Consider the following 19,279-nt stretch of genomic DNA (forward strand, 5'->3'; position numbering starts at 1 on the left):
TCCCTCCCTCCCTCTCTCCTTCTCTCCCTCTCCCTCCCTCCCTCTCTCCCTCCCTCCCTCTCTCCCTCCTCCTCTTCTCCTGTCCCTCTTCTCTCTCCCTTTCTCTCTCTCTCTCTCTCTCTCTCTCTCTCTCTCTCTCTCTCTCTCTCTCTCAAAAATCAATAGAAGTACACCCTTGGGTGAGGATTAAAAACAAAACAAATCTGTCAGTGCTGAGAAACTATCACAGATCAGTGGAGACTGAGGAGGCATGGCAATTAAATGCAATGGGAGACCCCCAGTTGGGTTCTGAGGTAGAAAAAGGACATTAGTGTAAAAACTGGCGAACTCCAAATAAAATATGGAGTTTAATTAGAAGTTTTAAAAGGAAAGAATTGGGTCAGATGATTCAGTCCTTTCTCGCTATAGAATTTTTTAGTGTTTTAGGAGTAAGGTTAACTATGGAGATGCTTTAGAGGGGGTGTTGAAATTAAGGTCTTCTTTTTTTTTTTTTTTTACTCTTTTCTATTTTTAAAATGCTTCTTTCTACATATGTTCTTTCCATTATTAAAAAGAGAGAAAGTTGCAGTAGGCTTTGCTCTAGATAGGGACCATGTGGCCACACAGAACAAGAACGAGACACGGCAGAACTGAGTAAAGGGTGGTACTCAGTAGATCTCAGAAGAATCACCTCCTAGTCCTGACAATCTAGGCATGGGACATTGGGCAAGTCACATTTCTATGCCTCAATTTCTTTGTCTATGAACTGACAAATTCTATTGGAAAATATCTAAATTTCTAATTATAACAGTACATAATTCTACTAGCTCTCTATATCTACAAGTGGTAGAAGTCTAAGGAATAGTGTGATTTCTGGGGCAGATACTTGTTCTTTCACACCCCACAGTGACACCTGCTGGGGGACTCAAAGGCTTTCTCCCTGGGTTGATTCGCTTGGAAAAGCAGGTCCTCTGTGAGCGAAGAACCATGTAGACTGAGTTGGGGCATCAGCTGTAAACTTTGATAAAGCAGGGTGAAAAGAATGCTTTCTGCTGGTCTCTTTCTCGCCTCCTCTTCTTTCAGACATTACCGATCATGGTTCTGACACTGCCAAAAATTAACTGTGGCATCTTAAGCAAATTACTTAACCTCCATGAGCCTCAATTTCTTCAGCTATAAAATGGAGATTAAAAATAACCACTTTGCATCGCTTTTAGGAGAATGAATTGAGCAAATTCAGTTCCAAGGCTGCAGTTTGTTATATGATTCCTTGTTTAAGTGGATCATGTTTGAACTTTTCTAGCCTCTTGATGCTCATCAAGTATTCGATGACAGTAGTCTGTTCATGTCAGATGGTAGAGAAAGTCAAATAGAATCACCCTGCTCCTGCCTTTGAGAAAATCCTGAATTACACCAAGAGGATAGGTTTAATTTTCCTAATATGAACTTAAAAGATTTGGGGAGATGGTTTTAAAGCAGTAGTTTGCTGCACGTGATTTATGGTTCCATTCCTAAATCAGAATATAACCATGTTTATACTCATAAATCAGAACATACCAGTCACTAGTGGTTTTTCTCCTGGGGGCGCCTAGGCGGTGGAGGAGGACCACGGGAGTGGGATAGTCAGCATTCGATGAGGCTTAGTGGAAGATTGATAACTTGGGAATATTTTCAGCATGTGGATTTGTGTTTAATAGGTTTTCAACAAAGGCTCTTCTCCAGCCCACACTTTACACTGGCACGTGCTCTTATTTGATCGTAAATGAGGTTTTCAGTGCTCAGTCCCTCAATTCTTCCCTCCGTGCATCCACCCCCTTCTTTGTGGCCATGGGAAGAGAGGGATCAGCGGCAGGGGGCCCCTGGGATTCGGGCTTCTGGCAGAGCAACTGGTCCCAGGAGGGATCTGGCCCCATTTAAATATTTCAAAAATACATATTTTGAAATGAGGTTGGAAATGGGATGATTTCCCTAGAATTCGGGAGTCAGAAAGTATTCCCTTGAAACTCTTAACTGAATATGCCTTTGATATAATACTGGGTTTTACAGATGCCGTGTAATATTTTGGAGTTCTTTAATTTACTCTTTCTTGTGATCAAATCTGGATCATTTGATCTCAGTAGGCATTATTGTGCCCTCACATAGGAGGGAACTGAGTCACAGAGAGTGTAATTTGCCCAAGTTAGTGACAGAGACAAGAGCCCTCTAGGCTCCTTCAACCCCTAGGTAGGTAACTCACCCCATCCCCCCAGGTGACCATATCATTGTCAGATAGGAAATCCAAAGCCATTATTATTAGAATAGTCAATCATTTGTGCTACTACGGTAACCTTCCTGGTTGTGAGTGTCTTTGTATTACCTTCTTTTAATCAGAAGTCTTCATTCCTAAGTTCATAAATTGGTATTTAGATGTCCTTCAGGATAAGGATCTTAAAAAATACAGGCATACCTTATTCATTGTGCTTCATAGATGTTGCCTCATTTATTTATTTATTTGTTTGTTTGTTTGTTTATTTATTTATTTTACAAACTGAAGGCAAGACCCTCCCCCAGTAAAAAGATTACAACTCACTTTATTGTGATGTTCACTTTATTGCAATGGTTTGGAGCCCAACCTGAAATGTCTCCAGGTCATAAATACTTTATATATTTCTAAGTCGAGATATTCTGACTTTACCAAATATTTTGCTAAGGTCAAAAAACCATGGAAGAGAGTAATTAAGAATCTCTATTCTTTTAAAATATATCTTTTTATTGATTTCCGTAAGGAAGGGAGAGGGAGAGAGAGAGAGAGAGAAGCATCAATGATGAGAGAGAATCATTGATCAGCTGCCTCATTCATGCCCCATACGGGGAACTGAACCCACAACCCGGCCATGTACCCTGATCAGGAATCGAACTATGACCTCCTGGTTCAAGGTTAAAAATGCTCAACCACTGAGTTATGCTGGCTAGGCAGAACCTCTATTCTTAATTCAATGAAACCCAGATTCTATGGACTTCCAACACTCTTTTTGGGCTGATGAAAACTGCCTTTTTAATGTGGCCTTACTTATCCTAAGTCCTATCTTAGAGGCTAACTCTCAATCCTAATCGTGCAGCAGATTCCTGGCCCCACTCCACACTTACAGAATGGGGACGTTACAGAAGCTAAAGTTTCAAGCTGCTCAAGTATTTCCAATGCAGCGATCCCATGAGTTGGCATTAGTGGACCCTGACAGTCCCATGTGATCTGCTTTATTCAAATATGGCTTTCATCTGCAGGCCCTCAGAACCTGATATCATCATTCTGCCTGATCCTACCTCTCAAAATGCTACTTTTATTTCAGGAGCCAGGTCCAATGCCCTGTCATTCTTGCAGCTTTGGCTAATTCTTTCCATTGCAAATAAGTCTTCCTACTTGACCCCCTTGGAATACATGTGGGCTTCTGTTTAGCTCTAGAATTCAGTGGTTTTCAACCTTCCTAATGCCGCAACCCTTTAATACAGTTCCTCATGTTGTGGTGACCCCCAACCATAAAATTATTTTCGTTGCTACTTCATAACTGTAATTTTGCTACTGTTATGAATCACAATGTAAATATCTGATATGCTACATGTGTTTTCTGATGGCCGCGACCCACAGGTTAAGAACCGCTGCTAGATGCTTGGGTGTCTTTTTTTTTTTTAATTAAATCTTTATTGTTCAGATTACATTTGTTCCTCTTTTTTTTCACCCCCATAACTCCCCTCCTCCCAGTTCCCGCCCCACCCTCCGCCCTCACTCCCCACCCACTGTCCTCATCCATAGGTGCATGATTTTTGTCCAGTCTCTTCTCGCATCTCCCATTCTCCTTTCCCCCCGCAAGAATAGTCTGTCCATTCCCTTTCTATGTCCCTGATTCATTATAATCACCAGTTCATTCTGTACATCAGATTATTTATTCATTTGATTCTTAGATTCACTTGTTGATAGATGCACATTTGTTGTTCACAATTTGTATCTTTACCTTTTTCTTCTTCCTCTTCTTAAAGGATACCTTTCAGCATTTCGTATAATACTGGTTTAGAGGTGATGAACTCCTTTAGCTTTTCCTTATCTGTGAAGCTCTTTATCTGACCTTCAATTCTGAATGATAGCTTTGCTGGATAAAGTTCTCTTGGTTGTAGGTTCTTGGTATTCAGCACTTTGAATATTTCTTGCCATTCCCTTCTGGCCTGCAAAGTTTCTGTTGAGAAATCAGCTGACAGTCGTATGGGTATTCCCTTGTAGGTAATTGAGTCTCTTTCTCTTGCTGCTTTTAAGATTCTCTCTTTGTCTTTTGCTCTTGGCATTTTAATTATGATGTGTCTTGGTGTGGTCCTCTTTGGATTCCTTTTGTTTGGGGTTCTCTGCGCTTCTTGGACCTGTAAGTCCATTTCTTTGACCAGGTGGGGGAAGTTTTCTGCCATTATTTCTTCAAATAGGTTTTCAATATCTTGCTGTCTCTCATCTTCTGGCACCCCATTAATTCTGATATTAGTGCGCTTGAAGCTGTCCCAGAGGCTCCTTACACTATCTTCATATTTTCGGATTCTTTTTTCATTTTGCTTTTCCGGTTGGGTGTTTTTTGCTTCTTCGAATACCCAATAGCAGACCAGAGGAGCGCAAGAATCAAGCCAAAGATGCTTGGGTGTCTTGTCCCTCATGAGAAACTACGCAGGCTCAGTCCCGAATGCCACAAAGCACACAGTTCTCACTGAGTGCTGAGCCTATTGGATGAGCAGCTTCAGAGCAGAGACGGGTGTTATTTTATGCTGGAGCTGAAACAATGTTGTTGGGGTCTTTCTGTTTCACGATTGGATCTGAGTTTAGGAATAACTCTTATGGATTCCATTTACCTCTCTTACTTGGCTCCAGATGCCCAGTTCAGCTGTGCTACCATCTGACAGCCTAGTTTTTTGTTATTTATTGGGGTAACATTGGTTATTTAAATTATGTAAATTCCAGGTGTACAACATTATAATTCAACTTCTGTGTCCTTTATTGTATGTTCACCACCCACAGTCTAGTTTCCTTCCATTGCCATACATTTGACTCCCTTTACCCACTTCATCCTCCCCATACACCCTTCCTCTCTGGTAACCACTATCCTGTTATCTGTATCTGTGGGTTGGTTTTTATTTGGTTGTTTTTTTTTGTTGTTTATTTGTTACTTTTTGTTTTATATTCCACAGTCTGGTTTTGATTGAAGAGGAGAAGTGGAGGGAGAGGAATAGACCATATATATTAAGGAATTCTCTGGGCAATTGTCTTGTTTAGATTAAATAGATGAATAGTAAAACAGAAAGGGTCCAATGTCCCTGTAGAATCTACATTATTGTTCTTTATTATATATATGTATATAATTTTTGAAGACTGTATTTATTAATTTCTGATAATTATTTTAAGTTATACATGTAAATATCCTTTAGTTTGTGTATTATCAAGATACTGCATTTTTGTTTTATATTTATTTGAAGCTTTTACCCAAAAGTCCTTCCATGTCGCCACCAATATATTCATTCCGTGTTCAGAATAAGGATTTTGACTACAAGGTTTAAAAGTATTTAGTGTTATAAGTGCAGTGTTCAATAAGGAAATTGCAGATGCCATCCTACTAAACATAAAATTGAATGTGAAATATAATAGTTGATCCAAGAGATTTCATTGAAGAACATCTGTGTAAACCTTCTGGAAGACATTTTTGGAACTATGATTAAGAATCTATTTTAGATGTAACAGGCACCTTCTTATATTTTCTTATATTTTTCTTCCTTATAATTAAAGAGTATCATCTGCTCTTTGTTTTGAGTTTAATTTGAATTCACACTCTTATAATAAGATTGCCTACCTTACATAGCTCTGTGAAATTAAATCTAATTTTGGAAGAAAGATAGAAATCAAGGTCTAGGTACCACTCATAAACTTTAAAAAGGACTGGGTTGAATTGAGTGTCTTGTGCTCTGCCACTATGTTCTACCAAACAATTAACCCAATGAAATCCTTAGAAAGTAATAAAGTGATTAGAAATCAAGGGCAAAGATCAGCTGAGAGGTAGGAGGCACTATATCTGAGCAGCAACAAACCATGAGTGACCTTATCATAGCTCTGGTATAAGCATACAGTCTTCTCAAAACACAAAACAAGAGAGAATATTTGCAATTTTTTCTTGAGCTAGAATTTTAGCACAGTTCTCTCCAAATCCCAAGGACAATTAGACATTTGAAAAATACCTATTTTAGGGAATCAGTACATTTCCTTACTCCCTAAAGTTAACCAAATTATTCAAAATCCTTCAGCCTAGGTATAATAGCCCACTTTTTAACAATGTGAAATACCTTCAGTGTTCAAAAACCCCTGGCATTTGTACTTGATTCATTAATGTTGAGCTTCTCAGAAATTGTTAGCTCTTTCATTATTTTATTTTAATATATATATTTTTATTTCAGAGAGATAGGGAGATAGGGAGAGAGAGAGAGAGAGAGAGAGAGAGAAACATCCATGATGAGAGAGAATAATTAATTGACTGCCTCCTGTACACCCTACAATGGGGACTGAGTCCACAACCTGAGTATGTGCCCTCATGGGGAATTGAACCATGACCTCCCGGTTCATAGGTCTATGCTCAACCACTGAGCCATGCCATCTGGACTTCTCTTTCATTCTTTAACTTTGGAAAGTACATTAATTTATTTCTGCCTCATTAAAGAATTTATCAGCATCAGAGTTGACCTATAGCAAGAAAGAATATCCATTGGGGAGGAGAAATACATGAGATTTTTCCACTTTTCTTCTTTTGAATTTAATGAGGGCCCCAGCTTTCTCTTGAGTACCTTGGTTATCAGATGATGGTCTACAAAGTTGGTCCTTTTTTCCAGTTCCACTGGCAGCTCTTCTTCCTCTTGTTTTACCTCGTCCCAGGGTTCTTAAAAATATAGAGTATCAACTACATGAAAGGTGAGGGTCTTTAAAAGGGACTCTTCCAGAACCTAGGAAATAGAGTGGCATGACCATCCTTAGGACAGGACCAAGTCATGTGGAGTTTGTTACATGTGCTTGGATAAATGAATGAATAAATAACTAAATGAATGGATGTTCTTCCCTATGGATCAACTATAAAAGGAAATAAGTTCACAAAATTAGGACATAGTGTTGAGTGAAATTGCCCGTGTATATATGGAATGAGGAAATGTCAGTTTTAAAACTCGATGAAGAGGGCAGGGTGCAAGATTTATAGGCAAACTTCATAGCTGTGAGTCTCAGTGCTCTTAGAGTACCCGCCATCTAGAGCCATCCTGGAAACCTGCCCCTCAACCACCTGTGTAGCTACCAGGCTAGGAGTGGCTTCCTACTGAGGGATCAGGTATGGAAATCCCGTGTGGCCATGGAGCTCTGCTCAGTAATTTTCTCTGAGACAGCTGACGATCAGGATCCTACCCTTCTCTTACCGATGGTTTGACTGTGATGGCAGCAATGCTGACAAGTCAGATGTTATCACTATAATTATCCCAGCCCCTTTAGGAGAAAGAGCTGGAAAATAATTGTTACTCGTGCTTAGATATTTTTGATCATTCATAAATCCACTAATCAAAATGTCAGTGGTTAGAGAAAATGACAAATGAAATATAGCTTTTTTGTTGGTGAATTCCTCAGACTCTGTGAGCAGACACAATGGCACATATTTGGTGGTGTCTGAGAGATAAAAATCGGCATCCTGAAGTCTGAGGCAGTGCAAAAGTTTCATAAGTTTTAAAATTTTTCTATTTGGTATCATGATTTGATTGAGATGTTATAACTTTTTCTCTGACTTGGAATTCACCAGATAAATTCTAGTCCCATATCCCCAGTTGTGTCTTTTTTTTTTTGGAACAGCTTTATTGAGATATAATTCACATACCATACAAGTCACCCATTTCACATATACAGTTCAGTGTATATTCACAGAGTTGTTAATTCTGTTCCTTGAAGTGTCTCTATCACTTCAGATAAATTTGAGAGTTTCCTCATGTGTAAATTAAGTGTGGAGAAATCTACTTTTCAGTTTTCCTTTTAGTGATAAGTCTATAATTTTAAGCCTTACAGTAATATGTTTATGCAAAAAAACCTCATCAGATATAGTGAGTGTTCTGTAAGTTACAGTTTCCCATTATTCTCGTTCTGATGTACACATATGTGCACATATACATTTATTCCCTCTATAGTTTCCAAATCAAATTTTTCGTTATTCCTCATCCAGTTTATGTCTCACCTTCTTTACTTTCTACCTGAAAATTTCCCCCACTGGCTTCTGCTGCATTTGTTTTTCTATCATGTACAAAGATTGTCTCATAGATATGGGCTGTCTAATATAGTTTCATAGGAATATATTTTTCCCGTGAGCAAGAGTATAAACTTGACTATTTCTTTCCTACACATCACTTTCTACCCAATCTCAATGAGTAGTTGTTGAGTCTCTCATATAAAATTACTGAGAAATAGAGTTGGTATCTTAAGACATAGATGAATTCTTCCTGTGTCAACTGCCAGAGTCAGCTTATGAAAGCTCAAAGATTCTGAAAATGGAAGCACTTTAGGAGTTGCCGGGGAAGAGAGTAATTGTGATTGCAGCTGTGTCCCATAAAGTACAGGCATGGTGACCCTGAGTAGTACATAATATTGATTGACCAGCATTGCAGGTGCATAATTATATATTGCACCAATGGGATTTAATAAATAACCTGTACAAATCTCTTTATAACAAAGATATTGTCATGGTAAAGTTCATTGGCCATGGTGTGTTGTATCTATGATAGCCTCTGATCAATGCCTAGCATTGTTCTGGAGATTTTCTAGTTAAGCAACATATGGTGACTTCTGATAAGGACTTATCGTGATGGTGGAAATCCATTTTTCAATACAATCATGTACATCTGTATTGTATTTAAAAATCTTTCCAAGTGTTTTCACCTTGACTTTGCTAACATAGTTAGCAGTCTCTTTTTTTTTTTTTTTTATTTAACAGAATCTAGTGCTTCTTACTGATGCCAGAGCTACAGTAGTCTCACTACCTGAAATGTTACCTATCCTGAAAGTGCAGAGCAAATAACAACTCAGAAAATGGTTGGGCTTCTATTAACTGTGCTGAAAGGCCATGGCCCTGAGCTTCTTGCTCTTCCTTCTCAAGGGGACAACTGCCAGCACACAGGAGAACACACATAAGCTGTGCAAGTGGCCTTCCTCCTACCCAGTACACAATATAAGAAACATGTAGATGCCACCGTGGTAAACTATGGTAACACAATGTGTGATGAAGCATATTTTCCCTCTTCACACCAGGTTACATGTTTTCACTTAGGAAGGAAGAGAAGTGAAGAATCCTTACAAAATGTTGCTGAGACTGAAGGCTTTTCACCTCTCGATTTCCATGTGCTGAAACTCTGCGCCTTCAGAGTGGCTGCTTCCCATGCTGCTAGTCCCCATATGCCAGGAGGCACGGCATGATTGCATAAGCCGCATTCTTCTCGGATCTTTGTTATTTCTTGCCAATCTCAACTTTTCCAGCTCAATCCATCGCCCTTTCTTTGATGTTCCTACCACATTTCTTATTGTTTAGTCCCCTCTTATAATGCTAATATTCTATGATCCTATAAAAGTAGGTCTAGCCCTAGCCAGTTTGGCTCAGTGGATAGGGCGTCTGAGGACTGAAGAGTCCCAGGTTCCAATTCCAGTCAAGAGCACATGCCTGGGTTGTGGGCTCGATCCCCAGTGGGGTGCGTGCAGGAGGCAGCCGATCAAGGATTCTCTCTCATCATTGATGTTTCTATCTCTCTCCCTGTCCCTTCCTCTCTGAAATCAGTAACAATTAAAAAAAAAAAAAAAGTAGGTCTAAAGTATTTCACAGGCAAGAGAAAGTTTTATAACTATAATGTGATATCATTTCAAGTTTCTGTCAGGTCCACATGAACCTCCACCCTTGTGCATGACAAAATTCAAATGTAATTATTATTTGTCACCTTAACAACGAAGAAACATTTTATTTTTTACATAACACAGTTCATTATCTGTTCTGTGCCCTTATAACATGGATAGCCCATTTGTAAAAAATATATATAATGACAGCTGAGAATTTGTTGACTTACAAATTGGGGTCCTGACTTAACAAATGAATGTTGAGGCTTTCAACAACAGTCACAATTATTTTTCTACACATAGTCACTTTTTAAAGAAAATTATAGAGAGACCATTTCCAATTATATTTGGCGTGTAAGAGAGGTCCTTCTCATGCCCCGAAAGTGCAGAAGTTATTCACTGAGGATGGCGATTGAAGGCTTCTGCTCAGGAGCTGAGCTTGTTTGGAAGCATAGGAGGTGCTGAGGCCAAGAGGAGAATGGAGTTGACCCCCTGCTCTCTCTACTTGCAAACAGCTCCCAGCCATCACCACCAGGGCAGGACCAGGACCATGGGCAGTGCTGGTGCTGTGAAACAGGCTGCCCTTTGCCTTTCCTTGTCACACTAACATTTCTTTCTTGTTCTTTAGGTCCTGAATGCCCCCAGGCACATGGCTTCTTGGTTTTACTCATGTCTTTTCACCCTTTGTGTCTATTGCTGTAGGAGACATTGGGAATGCCTCTTCAATCTTCTTCATTTGTCTTTTTGTTGTTGTTGTGAGTTGGGGGATCTGAGTAGCCTGGCCGTTTCCATTCTGGCCCTAATTTTTGACTAATCACGCCTCTAGTATCCTTCATGCATCTCAATATGAAGCTTTGGGGCACTTGATTCCCAGGTGGTGACATTATCCTGGGCTTTGTATCCACAGCTGTGCCTCTGGCAACATCTCCTAGGATCCCCATAAGTAATTATGCTATGCAAAGTGGGACTATAAAATGACAAGCCTGGGGTTCCTACGCCATGCATAAATACTTGTCTCATTGCTTTCTCAGGAGGTTTCCTATCTGCCCCTCTCTTAGGGCTAGGAGTGGACAATTACCAGTTGCTCAGATGAAGATGGCTATCTTAATGTGAATTTTGATCCCTGAAAATTCCTGCTTTGCAAACCAGTTAATTAAAGTTGTCAGCGACCCCCAAATGGATTTCTGAGAAAATGAAGCAAGGAGGCTAGAGAGCTAGAGGAGTGTTAGGAATTCTGATCCTCCTTAAATGTGGCTTTGAGATTTTGTATTTGAAAGGCAGCTGACTTAGGCGGGAAAGAATGTTGCTGCTTGTGTGAAACCTGTTTCCATCACTGGACACAGCAGTCCATGTGATGCGCATGCTGATGGCATTCACACAGAAAGGGTGGGGCTTCTGTCAAATGTTTCTTGCTTATGTACATACTTGGTCTGGAAAGCTCATTCTCAGAGAGTTTAAATAACTAGTCCCAGCTCACATATACTGGGACTAATGAAATCCCAATACATTGCATAATTGCTATTTGAGATCTGTTCCGGTCCAAGGTCATGTTCGAATGTGGAGTGCTAGTCGTTGTCCAGAAAGACTGGTGGTCTAAGTCCCAAATCACCACCTAGTTAAAATGTGTTTAAAAAGTAATAATAGAAATTAGAATGGGTGGGGAAAGCAGAGTGGTGCCAACAAGAGAGAAATGGAGAGATCAAGGCATGGCCCAGGGGAAGGTTCTGCTCAGGGGAGTGCAGAGACTCAGAGGCCAGGCAGTGAGATGCCTGCAACAGGAAGGGAGCCCTCCTGGCTTCACTCTCACGGTGCCAGGCACAGTCACCTCCGCTCTCACCTTCAGTTTCATCCCAGTGGTGACCCTGCAGCACCGTCTTTGACTCTCCCAGTACCAGATGTTTCTACAGAACGCGCCCACAATGGTAACTTGATTTTAAACTCTGGTATCAGTCAGTTAAATATGTTCCCAAGATGAATACCGCCATTGAGTAACTGAACAACCCTTATCCAGCAAAACTGTTACACAATGAATGAAAAAATAAATTCAAACTCCATTAAAAAATGGTCAAATTTTATGTGGATTTTACTATTCACAGGAAAGAAACCATATGAATGAATAATAGAGGCTTTTTCAATTCAGTGAATAAAAAAATTAATAAGATTTTTAATAGCAGTGAGGTAGGTGTTTTTTTTCTACTGTTGAAATAACAATTAAAGGGGAATAATGCATGTGTGCTCTTGAGAATGTAGTGGAGCACGCATTCTCGGACGTGGCTCCTGAGATTATTGTTCCCTGGCCAAGTTTCTGGAAATCAATTTGGCAATTTCATCAAAGGTCTTAAAAATGTTTGTTACCCTCAACCTTGATCCAGTATTTCTCACTGGAATCTATTTTAAGGAAATAATTAAAGATGTGAAATGATTATATATTTACATATATATATATATATATATATATATATATATATATATGCTGTTGCAGCTGCATTTTTAACAACAGTGAAAATTTGGGAGTAGTCTAGGTTGCCACCCATATGGAACTGGCTGATTAAAGAAGTATGCTATAATTATATGAGAGAACATTATGTGCCTAAAATATCCTCAAAGTATTTTGTTGTACATGAGAATATACTTGTGATGTAATGTTAAGTGGACAAATATAACATAAAATCCATCATGTGCAGTGTGAACTTGAGAGAGAGAGAGAGAGAGAGAGAGAGAGAGAGATCTCCACCAAAACACGCAGGGAACACACCAAGATTTTAATTGTAGTCTTCTTGCTGCATGAGATTGTGATTTTAATTTTCTTCTTCATACTTTACTATGATTTTCCACATTTTCTCCCATAAACAAGTATTTGGTTGAGCACATGGAAAAATGAAGCTACTTTGGTGTGACCTTAGATATGACTTAGATATGCATTTTATTCCCAGGGGCACCTTCTCTATCTCACTCCCATATCCTGGGGTGGGAGGGGGAGAGGATGTTGCCTGGGAATGAGGGTTTACAGAGGAGGGAAGCTTATCTCTAGGAGACATCACGTGATTGGTTAGGAAATACTCTCTGGTCTCTAACAGAATCCCAATTCCCAAATATTCTGCCAGTGAGCACATGGAAGCTAAAAGCTCGATTGTATTTGCAGATGGAAAACTGCCCCGTCTAAAATACACACTCCCACCCCTGTGCCAGCCATCCTGTTCTGTGACCTTATATTAATTTATATAACCCAGCACTTCCAGTTAGGTTACAATCCTCTTTTCTTGGGGTTGTCTGTTTTCCCTCTTTAGACTGTGGGGGACAGAGGACCAATGCGTGTCTGTTTCCCTCTCTGCTCAGTGCTGAGAGCATGACCCCACACACAGAAGGCTCTGGATAAATGTTTGTTGACTGGGAAATGAAATAACCGATTCTCTACAAATCTGTTGTAGGACTTGACCTCTAGTCTTTGAAGCTTAAACTGGACTCACCAAGGCAGTTGGTGTCCCCTCGGACTTTAAACTGCCTGCAGGTTTAGAAGCCGGGAGGGAAGTGGAGGGCTCCAGGAACCAGAACTCCTTTGGTTTCGCTGCCTTTATTTAGGAGGTGATGGAGGTGCCCCGTCGCACTCACTGGAGGACACAGGTGGGACCCCTTGTGGCATTGCCTGTGTCCCACTCATGGCTGTTTGGTTTATATCGAGTTTGGGAAACACTGGCTTCTCTATGTGTCTGAGTTACTAAATACACGCATGTTTTACGTAGTTAAATGTCAGTGCGCCAGCAAGTCTTGCACAAGCCTAGGAGGATCTTTAAGGCATCCAAGTCAAATAAAGTACTTTCCCACCTACTTAATTTTTAAAATGACCCTGTTAGATAACTGGATTTAGCATACTGTTACATAAGTGCAATATAATATTTATTTTATCTTATTGTTCTTCTATTTATTATCATTAGCAATCATTTGTTTAAAAAATGTCACTTTGATGCTGGCACTATATTAAATCATTTACACACATTCCCTACTCAGCCTTTATCATCACCCTAGGAAATATAGGTCACCATCCCAACTTAAAGATGGAAAAGAGTGAGTTATTATGATGCAGGTGGGCTGATCTCAAAGAAGGTATTACTCTTCCCATGTTCCAGGTAAGAATCCTGAAATACTCCATACACTGCGGGGTTGGATCTGGGAGCAGCAGTCCATAGGAGGTAATTGTCACAGTGAGGAGCTTCGTTTTCTGAAACAGCCACACTGGCTCCCTTCATTTTCATCCCCCAGAATTCCGGTGTTTCCAGGGTGCCTTTCATTCACATGTTCTTTGATACCCTACTTGGTCTGCTTTAAACCCGGAGGCAAACTGCTTTGCAAAGGCAAAGGGGAGACCTCTGAGGACCCTTTAGTTTAGAAGGCGGGAGCGATGAGGTGCCGAGCCTATGAAAGTTCCTCAGGTGTCACACTCTTGCCTGTGACGTTGTTACTGTCATCATCATCATCATCAGAAGGGAAGTGGTCACCCTCTGAAATGTGTTTCCATGGCTGTTTTTGACTCATCCCACTCTCATTCTTCGTCCTGGAAGGGAAAACAGAGCTCACTCCATCCATCTTTTTGACTTTTGAATTAATTTTCCTACTTGGTAGAGAGAGGCCCTTGGGGCATAACACCATGTCTGTGCCTCGCCAGGAAGTTTCTGGAAGCTCTGTCAGCAGAGACGCCGGGGCCGGTGGGAGTTGATGCCCAAGTCTTCGGGCTTCTCTGGGTCAGGTCTTTCCCTGGGGACGCCTTCTCTGTAACTTACCTGACTAAGATCCCATTAGAAACGAGGCAGGGGAAGAAGAATGCTTAGCTTCCACTTGCAGGGCTCACAAGCCTGGCTGTCCAAAACAAGACTCGGGGCGCGGGTTCAAAGCCAAGTGCCAGGGAGTCCCAGGAGCTCCGAAAAACCGTGGAAACCAGTGACCTGTTCAAAACTGAACTTTCATTACCACGAGGAAGAAAGAACAGAAGGAAGAGCATCAAAAACCCCTAAAGCGCAGAGGACAAAGCTTTAAGACACCACCCTGGCCACCGGGGCAGCCCGGGGATCTTGGGTGCCGAATGGCATGTTACTATCTTGAAGCATCATCTGCAGCGAGAAGACAGGGAATACTCCCAGGGCAGCCCCAAGCACTTGATGGATCTTTCGCATACAGCTTCCTGCAGGGAAGTGTTTAATTGCAACTGTGATTGAGATGAATATTTTTATTGTGTTCGGCCCAGAGGCAGGGAGAGAGGGCCCCTCCTCTGGCAAGTTTTGGATTTCAGGTTATTTTTCATCTCTTCACCATTATCAGTGGTGCTTTACTGTCATCATCATTATCATCAGAATGGAAGTGTTAAGCCTGTTAATTGCACGTGGCAGGGTGCTGAGTGCAATGCGAGCAGGCGCATGGTTCTCGCTGGCCAGATGTGCATAAAGAAGCACGCTCTACGCCAGCGCAGGCCGACCCTGCAAGTTCACGCAGAAAGAATAATTGAAAACAGTGACTTAGGTGAGCAGGTCGTATGAGGATTGGACTGCCTGGCCTCTAGGACTGCAAACTGCCATCTGGGGGCTTGTAGTCTGTTTAAGTCCTACCTCTAAACACCACTATGTCCTGGCACAGTCCAAAGCACCTTATATGTGTCACATGTAATCCTTGCAATGGATGGACCTGGTAAATGACATGCCATGATCGTCCCCATCCCACTTACCAGATGGCAACACTGAGGACACACTACTAGTAAGAGGCAGAGCAGAGATGCGAAACCAACCTGTCCGAGCTCAGGGTCCAGGCAAGGGAGCACTTAAACCCCTCGGGGACCGCTGCCACCTTTCGTGGAAAACACACCGCTGGGAGAGACTTCAACCACGTTGCATTATTATCTTGACAATTTCAGGGAGTATCACGTTTATAACTATATAAAACCCAGCTCAGCAGACAAAGCAAGAAGGGGAGCGAGCAAGGAATAATGCAGTTGATTTAGGGTAGTAAAGTTTTAAGATTAGCTCAATAATATTTTGTTGAATATTGCAATGTCTGAAGCCTGTTTAGAAATGAAAGAGGGCTGTGTACTGAACTGGAAGGGAAGCACTGTGTTGGGAAAAGGAATGGCACTATCTGGAGGGTGAGTGAGTGACTTAAGACTTTAATGGGTACGAGTCTCCTCTGAATTCTCATTTCTGAGTCTACTGCTGCATTACTGGCTACTGATTAGGCCCCAGTTATCCCATTAGAAGGACTCAATGATTACATGTTACTTAAGGACTCTTTCCAAGTTGATACTGTGTTAATGACGATTCTATTCTCTCTCCCCTTCCTCCATACTTTCCCTATCTCATTCTCTGTCACCATTGCTCTCTCTTTTCATTATGTGGAGAGGGGGGCAAAGATGGATAGGAGGGAGAAACACATCATTTAACCCCTTCTCCCTTCAGTTTCAACTTTCCCTTCTTAAGAATAAGAATTATTTTTGGTGTGAAATCCTCTAATTCTTCATTTTCTTGGAACATTTAGACCCCGTGAATGGTGATACAAACCATTTCCATCATGGGGAATACTGCCATGGAATAGGGCTGCGTGAAGGCTCACTTTGGAGGCCATGGAAAGCCCCTGCAAGCCTCGACCGCAATTACAACAGCCCTCCTCCATCGGATCTGCTGTAGGCCAGTATGTTGGCTGTGCCGAGGTTCCGGGCCCTTTCCTAGACTCTACATGTGCAACCCACTGCCCCGCCCAGCCACCCGCTGGCTTTCTGTACTGATTCATGCTTGAGAGAGCTGCTTTTTCTGGCTCTGGAGACTGTAAATGCAGGGGAAGGAGTTCTGGCTTCGGAGGCGGGTGATCTGGGTTTTCCCTGTAGCCCCGGGGATACGCAGGTCTGGACCTGATCCATGTAAGTTTCCCTCCAATGCCTTTGTGTCCTCATTGTGGCATAGCCATCTCACCGTCCTTTCCCTCTCTGGGACTCCATGATCCCTGATTAGAACTAGAGACCAGGTGCTGGGCTGGGGCCTTCAGCTGCTCTCGGGTCACTGTTTACTGAGCCACCCCTCCGCAGGGGCCCTGGAGGCCCTGGCTTGCTTGCCCCATGCCCGCGGGCTGTGCCTGCCTGCTGCAGAGCCCTGACATCCCAGGAGGCCCCTCTTTCCCTCCCTCCTTTACATATGAAGCAAGCAATCTGTCATGTTGACAATCAGCTGCACCTGTGAACCCGGGCTTCCTCAGGCACCGCCATCTGATGCTGTCCTCCTGCTCACCTGTCATGCTGTGATGGACAGTGAGGGGGTGGGAGCGCTCCTGACATCACTGGTGGACAGGCAGGAAGCTCCTGAAGACATAAAGGGACACGGCGGTGGCAGCTGCTCAGTGACACCACTGTAGTCACACATGCGGCTGATGATGGAGGGTGGGAGTCATGTGCTTGGCAAGGTCCTCTGTGTGCCGGATGGTGAAGATAAATAAGTATGATGCCCAATTAAGAGCCCCACGAAATTGCCCTTGTCCATGCGGCTCCATGGCTGTCAGGAAAGGCAAGAAGGATGAGGACAGGATTTGGTATTGGGCGATTCTGGCAAAGGTGTCACCATGTCTTCTGTGCTTGCACAGTCCTCACAGAGACCATGTTCAAGCTCCCCATCGTCCTCTTTACACGTGATGTGATGCTACTTCCTTCCGTTTCTCAGTGTTCTGTTATGTGAGTCAGAGGTGATCCTTTCTCCATCTCAAAGCTTCCTAACCTTCTTTACAGAAGGCATCAAGGTGTCAAAACCAGAGCAGAGAATGGGCTCACAGGTGGGAATCTGAACACGATGACAAGTGACAGAGGACCAGAGTATTACACTTTTGTCCCCACCACGCAGTGTGGGCTGCCTGTTCTGTGTCAAACCACAGAGATGAATCCTGTCCCTGTTGAGAACTGACCACAAGAGGGCCCCAGGGAGCAAAAGTCAACGGAGCTTCGGAAGGTCGGCCAAGAGCTGTCCAGGTTTGTAAACAGAATGAGCAAGGCTATTTCACAGCCTTGGGCGCAGCGGGCAATGCGATATTTAGTAGAACAGGGCCCATAAAGCTACATAAAGATGTTTTCTAGTAGGTCATTGAGCTGTGTGTCACATGACCTTCAGAACAGCTCCCATCTGTCAGTGGCGCAGGGGACAGGGCAGCTTTATTTCAGCGACACTGTGATCACAGCTCGCTCCTTACTTTTTCTGGTTTCAGTTAAGAATTTCCACACCTTGTTTGTTCCAGAAAGGGAAGGCCTGTCCACATCTGGGCTTCTGTAACCTCCAGCCCAGCGAGCAGCCATGATGCCCCTCTCAGTGGCTTCAGCGAAAGCTCAGAAACCACAGACCGTGAAACTGCCACACATGCAGGTGGTCGCCCAGGGAGTCATTGGAGAGGCCCCCGCTACACTCAGGTGTAATGGGCAGCAACACAATGTCTCCAGGCCCTTAACCCTAAGCCCCCATGGGAGAGTTTCACTGTGCTGTCCTTCAATGGATAACACACTTAAAAAGACGTGTACTTACTGTCTTTTCAGAAGCAACATGATGTAAATGGCCGAAACATACACAAAAGCACATTCTGTGTGACTCCCTGTATATCAAATCCCAAAACAGGCGGAGCTTTTAATGCCCCTGAATTGTACAGTTTAAAATGATGAGGATGTCAAGTTTTATGTTTTGTATATTCTACCACAGAAAAGAAGACAAAAAAAAAAAAACAGCACAGCTTAAGGTAATGAGTTAAAAGTGGAGAGAGTGGCTGGCGTTGGGGGTATCGGTGGCTGGAAGGGGACGTGAGGGGGGCTCGGGGATGCTGGGGAGGTGCTGGCTCTCACCTGACCACAGGCCGTACAGGTGGGATTTGTGAGGATTCATCGAGCTCCGCTATAACTGACCTACTTGGCTAAGCCTGTGTTTTGCTTCATGAAAACATATAAACCTCCCTCCCCAGAAACGTGCTCAGTAAGTCTTAGTTGATTTGATCTCCTTTGGGGTGTTGGTCACAAGTATAAAAATTAACTCTGTTGTTTAGCCGCCACAGGGATTTGGGCGGAGAGAAAATTACGTTACTGAATAATATTTCTGTTATTTCTTTCTTGCAAAGCTGGAATTCGGTTTAAGGAAGACAGGGCAAGGTTTTGTCAGCGTTTAAATCACAGTGTTGCTGCTCTTTGGAGCAGCTTTGCTTCTTTGGAGCTGTTAGGACACATGGCAGCTGGAGCAATCAGCGCAGTGTTAGTCTGTCTGCTGTGGGTTCCGCGGCATGTACACTGTTTCCCGTGTAAGTCCCACCTCTGTGTGCAGCATTAAGGGGTAGTGAGCTTCCTAGTAGAGGCCAGGGAACCATCTGGAAAGGATGCTCTGCAGAGCGCTTGTCTTGTGGGGACGCTGCACAACATCACCTGTACAG

General features: G+C 42.5%; 1 protein-coding gene across 2 annotated transcripts in view; it reads left to right on the top strand.

The window, feature by feature from the left end:
- Nucleotides 1–19,279, top strand: part of DCC (DCC netrin 1 receptor) — a 937,052-nt gene that overhangs the window by 315,687 nt on the left and 602,086 nt on the right. The gene's annotated exons all lie outside the window — the stretch shown is intronic.

This window comes from Myotis yumanensis, unplaced genomic scaffold, assembly GCF_028538775.1.
Source record: "Myotis yumanensis isolate MYYU_CA2020_CCGP unplaced genomic scaffold, mMyoYum1.0.hap1 SCAF_7, whole genome shotgun sequence".
Taxonomy (NCBI): domain Eukaryota; kingdom Metazoa; phylum Chordata; class Mammalia; order Chiroptera; family Vespertilionidae; genus Myotis; species Myotis yumanensis.